Raw genomic sequence first — 7,913 nt, 5'->3', positions numbered from 1 at the left:
GCTGCACCCATTAGCCCATCATCTACATTAGGGATTTTTCGTAATGCTATCCTTCCCCTAGCCCCCCACCCGTCAACAGGCCCCAGTGTATGATGTTCCCCTCCCTGTGTCCACGTGTTCTCATTGTTCAACTACACTTATAAGTGAGAAAATGTGGTGTTTGGTTTTCTGTTCCTGTGTTAGTTTGCTGAGAATGATGGTTTCCAGCTTCATCCATGTCCCTGCAAAGGACAGGAACTCATCCTTTATTACGACTGCATCAAATTCCATGGTGTATATGTACCACATTTTCTTTATTCAGTCTCTCTTTTATAGGCCTTTGGGTTGGTTCCAAGTCTTGCTATTGTGAATAGTGCCACAATAAACATATGTGTGCATGCGTCTTTATAGTAGAATGATCTATAACCCTTTGGGTATATACCCAGTAATGGGATTACTGGGTCAAATGGTATTCCTTGTTCTAGATCCTTGAGGAATCGCCACACTGTCTTCTACAATGGTTGAACTAATTTACACTCCCACCCACAGTGTAAAAGCGTTCATATTTCTCCACAATTCTCTCCAGCATCTGTTGTTTCCTGACCTTTTAATGATCACCATTCTAACTGGCATGAGATGGTATCTCATTGTGTTTTTGATTTGCATGTCTCTAATCACCAGTGATGATGAGTTTTTTATCATATATTTGTTGGTCACATAAATGTCTTATTTTGAAAAGTGTCTTTCAAAATAAGACACTGTTCATGTGCTTCGCCCACTTTTTGATGGGGTTGTTCTTTTTTTTTTCTTGTAAATTCTTTTAAGTTTCTTGTAGATTCTGGATATTATCCTTTTGTCAGATGGATAGATTAAACCTTGCAAGTTGAAACTGGATGACTTACATAAAATTCTGGAGAAATCATAGCAACTTATATATAAAAAACCGTTATGCCTGCTGATGTGTAGACTACACAAAAGGTACACATGAACACTGGACTCAGACTGCAATTCAGAGAATTGTGTCAGATTGTAATTGCAATTGGAAGATGCTTCAGAAACTCTAGAAAATCTAGTCTATAGGCTGCTCCAGACATTACAGGTGAGCCAACATACAACTGAAAGGGTTAGAGCCATGTGTGCCAAACAAATTGCTATCATTGAAGCAGCAGTTGTGTGACTTTAATGAGGTTCCAGGATTATACTGTCACCTTTTAGCTTCCCTTTGCCCTTTCTGATTTGACTTCATCCTCTTTACCATGGGACGTGACTTCTTAAGAATGAGCTTTCCTAGTCAGGTAGGATCAGATTTAACATACAGCCACAAAGGTCTTCTACGATGCTTTCTCTGAGAGCTTTTGAGGAATTGGGATGGCAGGTGTGCTGTCACAGACCTGTCATCTCAGCACTTTGAGAGTCCAAGGCAAGAGGATCACTTGAAACCAGGAGTTTAAGACCAGCCTAAGCAACAAAGAGAGACACATCTTTACTAAACAAAATAAATCAAGTTACCCAGGTTCAGTGGTGCATGCTTATAGTCTCAGATACTTGGGAGGCTAAGATGGGATGACCGTTTCAGCACAGGAGTTCAAGGCTGCAGTGAGTACACTCTAGTCTGGGTGACAGAGCAAGATTGTGTCTCTTGAAAAAAAAAGAAAAGAAAAGATAAAGAATGGAGTAAACAAGAAAGCCAAAGATCTGAGGCATCTCTGGATGATTGCCTGAACAAATTGTTTTTTCTTGACCTCAAAACCTTTCAAGATGTATATTTCTTTGTGAAAGAAAGACATGCTGATTATAACTTTATTATTTTCTGAGGCAGAGAAGGAAGAGAAGATTAGATCAATTGTTTCTTTGCCCACTCCATCTCTTCCTACCTGCCTTCTCTCTTTTAATCAAATGTATAAATACTAAACCTCCTGAAACCTCTTCAGAGAGAACAGAAGCCACTGAGGTTTTTTGAAACTTATGTTTTCCTAGGGTGCAGCATCAAGCTCTGGCTCAATAAACTCGATGGTTCAAGAACTTTACCTCAGTCAGTCATTCTGGATAAAAACCATGAGTCTGGAAAGCCCTTCAGTAATCTGTTGCCTGCCTAGTTGATGTGTACCTAGGTGAGCCAGGTCTACATGAGTCAAACTCTCTTCTTCCGTTTCTGCCTTTCCCAACCCTAACAGTCAGTGCTGTGTGCTCTGATCTGACCCAGCTCCCAGGTTGTTTGTATTGGTCTAAGAAAGTAAGACCAGGAAGGGCAGGTTGAGAAGGAAGTAAGAGACCAACACCGTGGAACATGGCAGGTGAGGCTGTCATTGATCAAAGCCACACTCCCTGGGTGCATTTTATGAATTTTTCTGGATTTGGAATCTTTTCCCTTTGTGTCTATCTAGAAACTCACTCTCCTCCTACTTTCTTCTCATTACACTTTCTGTTTCTAGTGTACTTGTTTATGGCCAGAGAATTGCCATGCAAATAGTTGACAATAGAATAAAAAATGACTTTTTGTGAGACTTGGAACCTGGCCTTTCTTTTTTCCAAAAAAGATTGAGGTTTCTAAAAGCTAGCTTTTATGCAGGGCTGTGCAGTTGTGAGTGTAGTGTTAGGGAACAGGTGCATAAGTGAAGGATGAGACAGAAAACAAAATGCTGGCTGTCAAATCCTGAAAGCAAATGGGACAAAAATCATTTTTGAAAGTGGATGTCATTCAGGAGACCATGTTAATTTTAGAGTGTCCTCTTACCAGATGAAGTGGAGAATGAGGTTAAATTATAGAGTTAGGTGACAGTGGCCACACACTTCTCTGCCATGGTTTTTTCTTTTTTCTTTTTTTTTTTAATCTCTAAAAATGGGGTGGTGGCACTTAGGATATTTTTGTCAGGACTGTAGCTACATGAAAAGCTCTTAGGATAGTGCCTGGTGCATAGTGAGTGCTGTATCACTGTGTGAGCTATTATAATTATGGGAATAGGCAAAAGTGCCACCCTGGCCATCCAGAGTGGGGGGTACTTTCCAGTCAGGGTCCAAGCAGACCAGCTGGGGACGAAGATGATTAGTGGGGAAGTTTAACTTCCAGGAGTAGAAGAATTTGGGAGGAGTAACTCATGCACAACGTTCCCTAAACATTCATTTACCTAACAGTAGGAATGCTCAGAGTGGGTGTGGCTTCCGTGAGAATCATTATCTCCTGGGAATCTATGAATGTGTCCTAGAGTGGAATGGCTGTGATGTAAGCCAAGCCCAGAAATGGGCTTCAGGGCTGCCTTGCAGATAGCATTCATCTTCCTAAAGGAATACCCTCTTCCGGCCCAGACTATTATTTTTGTTTTTGTACTATCCTAATTTTTAGGGTGTAAGGAGAAAGACTGAAGAATAAAATAGTGAAGTGCATGTAGGAAATAACAGGGTAGAATTGAGACTGGTATGTTTAAGTTAAGAGAAATCGCATATAAATTTTATGTGAACATAAAAAGGATTTCTTGTTGCAAACAGACCTCTCCATATACATAATACCATTGCCTTGAGTGGATAGCAGACTGTGTCACGAGAACACACCATCAGAGTCATGAGAGAATGGGTAGTGTGGCGTCTTTAATTCGCAGGATAGACTGAGAAAGTTATTGAAGAGAAAGGAGTTGAAGGAAAAGATGAGTGAAGGCAAGAAAAATGAGGTGGTGAAAGGAAAGAACTGAAAGGAATGTTTACCAAGGGCTCATCAGGTACCAGGCTCTGTGACTAATGTGTTACACATGTTAATTTACTGTTCCACTGTCATTTTCTGATGCAGTAAGAGTCAGCCTTACACTGCAGATGAGGAAAGAGACTGAGGGAGGTCAAATGAGGGACCTAGGGTCATCCAGCCACTTCATAGCAGAGCTAGTATGTTTCACTGTGGTTTGTGCAGACAGAAAAGTGAGACATGGAAGGAAGGCAAAATGTACTTTCGTTGTAGGTAATGTTTATGAAAGTGACTTGTATGAGACAGAATAATGGCCTCTTAAAAATGTCCACATCCGGGCTGGGTGCAGTGGCTCACGCCTGTAATCCCAGCACTTTGGGAGGCCGAGATTGGCAAATCACGAGGTCAGGAGTTCGAGACCAGCCTTGCCAACATGGTGAAACCTGTTTCCACTAAAAATGCAAAAATTAGCTGGGCATGGTGTCGGGCACTTGTAATCCCAGCTACTTGGGAGGCTGAGGCAGGAGAATCGTTTCAACCTGGGAGGTGTAGATTTCAGTGAGCTGAGATCACTCCACTGCATTCCAGCTGGGGCAACATGAGTGAAACTCTGTCTCAAAAAAAAAAAACAACAACAACAACAACAACAAACAATTCCCATCCTAAGCCTTGGAACACATGCATTTACTTTTCTTGGAAAAAGCACTGTTCAACGGTGATAAAGTTGAGTATGTTGAGATGGAAAGCTTATTCTGGGTTCTCTGGGTTTCTCCCAGTGTCATCATAAAGGTCCTTGTAAGTGAAAGAGAAAGACAGGAGAGACAGAGTGAGAAGGATGCAGGCTGAGAGACTCCACTGGCCATTGCTTTCAGTGAACATGTGTGACAAGACAAAATTTCAACAAATTTAGTTATACATGGAATTGGGTTTAATTTGTCATTATGATTTGGGGCAGCTCGCCCTCTACAGATACAGTGATAACTCCCCCTGGGCAATACAATAACAAAACAGTGGGTTTTGTCAAATGCGAATCAGTAAACAAAGCCATAGAAATAAATTGATTGGTTAACATCAGAGTACTTCAGGTCACTTATTTTGGTAAAAGTTAAAGCAGAGAGGACTTCCTTATTATGTTCACTCATGTAGACTGGAATCTTCTATTTACAGGAAAATATGATCTGTTTTGAGAGCTATCTGAATCCTTAAAATTTCAGTGGGAGTATATAACATCCAGCCTGTGTGGCTCGATTTTGAAGTGTCTGTACTCTCACTTAGGTGAAAATATGATCAAAACTTAAAGAATTAACATTAGTCTCAGTAACTGTAGTTTTGGGCTTCCATCATTTCTCTTCTTTTCTTTTTTAAATTTCCTTTGTCTGAAAAATATTTTTTTTATTCTTTATGTTCTAGGGTACATGTGCACAATGTGCAGGTTTGTTACATATGTATACATGTGCCATGTTGGTGTGCTGCACCCCTTAATTCATCATTTACATTAGGTATATCTACTAGTGCTTTCTCTCCCCACTTCCCCCACCCCACAACAGACTCTGGTGCGCGATGTTCCCCGTGCTGTGTCCAAGTGTTCTCATTGTTCAATTCCCACCTATGAGTGAGAACATGCGGTGTTTGGTTTTCTGTCTTTCTGATAGTTTGTTCCGAATGATGGTTTGCAGCTTCATCCATGTCACTGGAAAGGACGTGAACTCATCCCTTTTTAAGGCTGCATAGTATTCCATGGTGTATATGTGCCACATTTTCTTAATCCAGTCTGTCGTTAATGGACATTTGGGTTGGTTCCAAGTCTTTACTATTGTGAATAGTGCCACCATAAACATATGTGTGCATGTGTCATTATAGTAGCATGACTTACAATCCTTTGGGTATATACCCAGTAATGGGATGGCTGGGTCAAATGATATTTCTAGTTCTAGATCCTTGAGGAATCGCCACACTGTCTTCCACAATGGTTGAACTAGTTTACAATCCCACCAACGTGTAAAAGTGTTCCTATTTCTCCACATCCTCTCCAGCACCTGTTGTTTCCTGACTTTTTCATGTTTGCCACTTTAACTGGTGTGAGTTGGTATATCACTGTGGTTTTGATTTGCATTTCTCTAATGGCCAGTGATGATGAGCATTTCTTCATGTGTCTGTTGGCTACATAAATGTCTTCTTTTGAGAAGTGTCTGTTCATATCCTTTGCCCACTTTTTGATGGGGTTGTTTGCTTTTTCCTGTAAATTTGTTTGAGTTCTTTGTAGGTTCTGGATATTAGCCCTTTGTCAGATGAGTAGATTACAAAAAATTTTTCCCATTCTGTAGGTTACCTGTTCACTCTGATGGTAGTTTCTTTTGCTATGCAGAAGCTCTTTAGTTTAATGAGATCCCATTTGTCAATTTTGGCTTTTGTTGTCATTGCTTTTGGTGTTTTAGACATGTAGTCCTTGCCCATGCCTATGTCCTGAATGGTATTGCCCAGGTTTTCTTCTAGGGTTTTTTGGTTTTTTAGGTCTAACATTTAAGTCATTAATCCATCTTCAATTAATTTTTGTATAAGTTGTAAGGAAGGGATCCAGTTTCAGCTTTCTACTTATGGTTAGCCAATTTTCCCAGCACCATTTATTAAATAGGGAATTCTTTCCCCATGTCTTGTTTTTGTCAGGATTGTCAAAGGTCAGATGATTGTAGATGTGTGGTATTATTTCTGAGGGCTCTGTTCTGCTCCATTGGTCTATCTCTGGGTGTCAATTTTAGATCTTTCCTGCTTTCTCTTATGGGCCTTTAGTGCTAGAAATTTCCCTCTACACACTGCTTTAAATGTGTCAGAGATTCTGGAATGTTGTATCTTTCTTTTCATCGGTTTCAAACAATATCTTTATTTCTGTCTTCATTACGTTATGTATCCAGTAGCCATTCAGTAGCAGATTATTCAGTTTCCATGTAGTTTTGTGGTTTGGACTGAGTTTCTTAATCCGGAGATCTAGTTTGATTGCACTCTGGTCTGAGAGACAGTTTGTTATAATTTCTGTTCTTTTACATTTGCTGAGGAGTGCTTTACTTTCAACTATGTGGTCAATATTGGAATGAGTATGATGTGGTGCTGAGAAGAATGTATATTATGTTGATTTGGGGTGGAGAGTTCTGTAGATGTCTATTAGGTCTGCTTGGTGCAGAGGTGAGTTCAATTCCTGGATATCCTTGTTAATTTTCTGTCTCATTGTTCTGTCTAATGTTGACGGTTAGGTTTTAAAATCTCCCATTATTATTGTGTGAGAGTCCAAGTCTCTTTGTAAGTCTCTAAGGGCTTGTTGTATGCATCTGGGTGCTCCTGTATTGGGTGCATATATATTTAGGATAGTTAGCTCTTGTTGTTGGATTGATCCCTTTACCATTATGTAATGGCCTTCTTTATCTCTTTTGATCTTTGTTGGTTTAAAGTTTGTTTTATCAGAGACTAGGATTGCAAATTCTGCCTTTTTTTGTTTTCCATTTGCTTGGTAGATCTTTCTCCATCCCTTTATTTTGAGCCTATGTGTGTCTCTGCACGTGAGATGGGTCTCCTGAATACAGCAGGCTGGTGGCTCTTGACTCTGTATCCAATTTGCCAGTCAGTGTCTTTTAATTGGACCATTTAGCCCATCTACATTTAAGGTTAATACTGTTATGTGTGAACTTGATCCTGTCATTATGATGCTGTATGGTTATTTTGCTCATTAGTTGATGCAGTGTCTTCCTAGCATCGATGGCCTTTGCATTTTGGCATGTTTTTGCAGTGATTGGTACTGGTTGTTCCTTTCCATGTTTAGTGCTTCCTTCAGGAGCTCTTGTAGGGCAGGCCTGGTGGTGAAAAAATCTCTCAGCATTTGCTCGTCTGTAAAGGATTTTATTTATCCTTCATTTATGAAGCAGAGTTTGGCTGAATATGAAATTCTGGGAAGAAAATTCTTTTCTTTAAGGATGTTGAATATTGACCCCCACTCTCTTCTGGCTTGTAGAGTTTCTGCTGAGAGATCAGCTCTTGGTCTGATGGCTTCCCTTTGTGGGTAACCCGACCTTTCTCTCTGGCTGCCCTTAACATTGTTTCCTTCATTTCAACTTTGGAGAATCTGACAATTATGTGTCTTGGAGTTGCTCTTCTCGAGGAGTATCTTTGTGGAATTCTCTGTATTTCCTGAATTTGAATGTTGGCCTGCCTTGCTAGGTTGAGGAAGTTCTCCTGGATAATATCCTGTAGAGTGTTTTCCAACTTGGTTCCATTCTCC

Source organism: Chlorocebus sabaeus, chromosome 6 (assembly GCF_047675955.1).
Source record: "Chlorocebus sabaeus isolate Y175 chromosome 6, mChlSab1.0.hap1, whole genome shotgun sequence".
Classification (NCBI taxonomy): domain Eukaryota; kingdom Metazoa; phylum Chordata; class Mammalia; order Primates; family Cercopithecidae; genus Chlorocebus; species Chlorocebus sabaeus.
The sequence above is the reverse complement of the archived record's forward strand: the minus strand, read 5'-3'. Positions refer to the sequence as shown.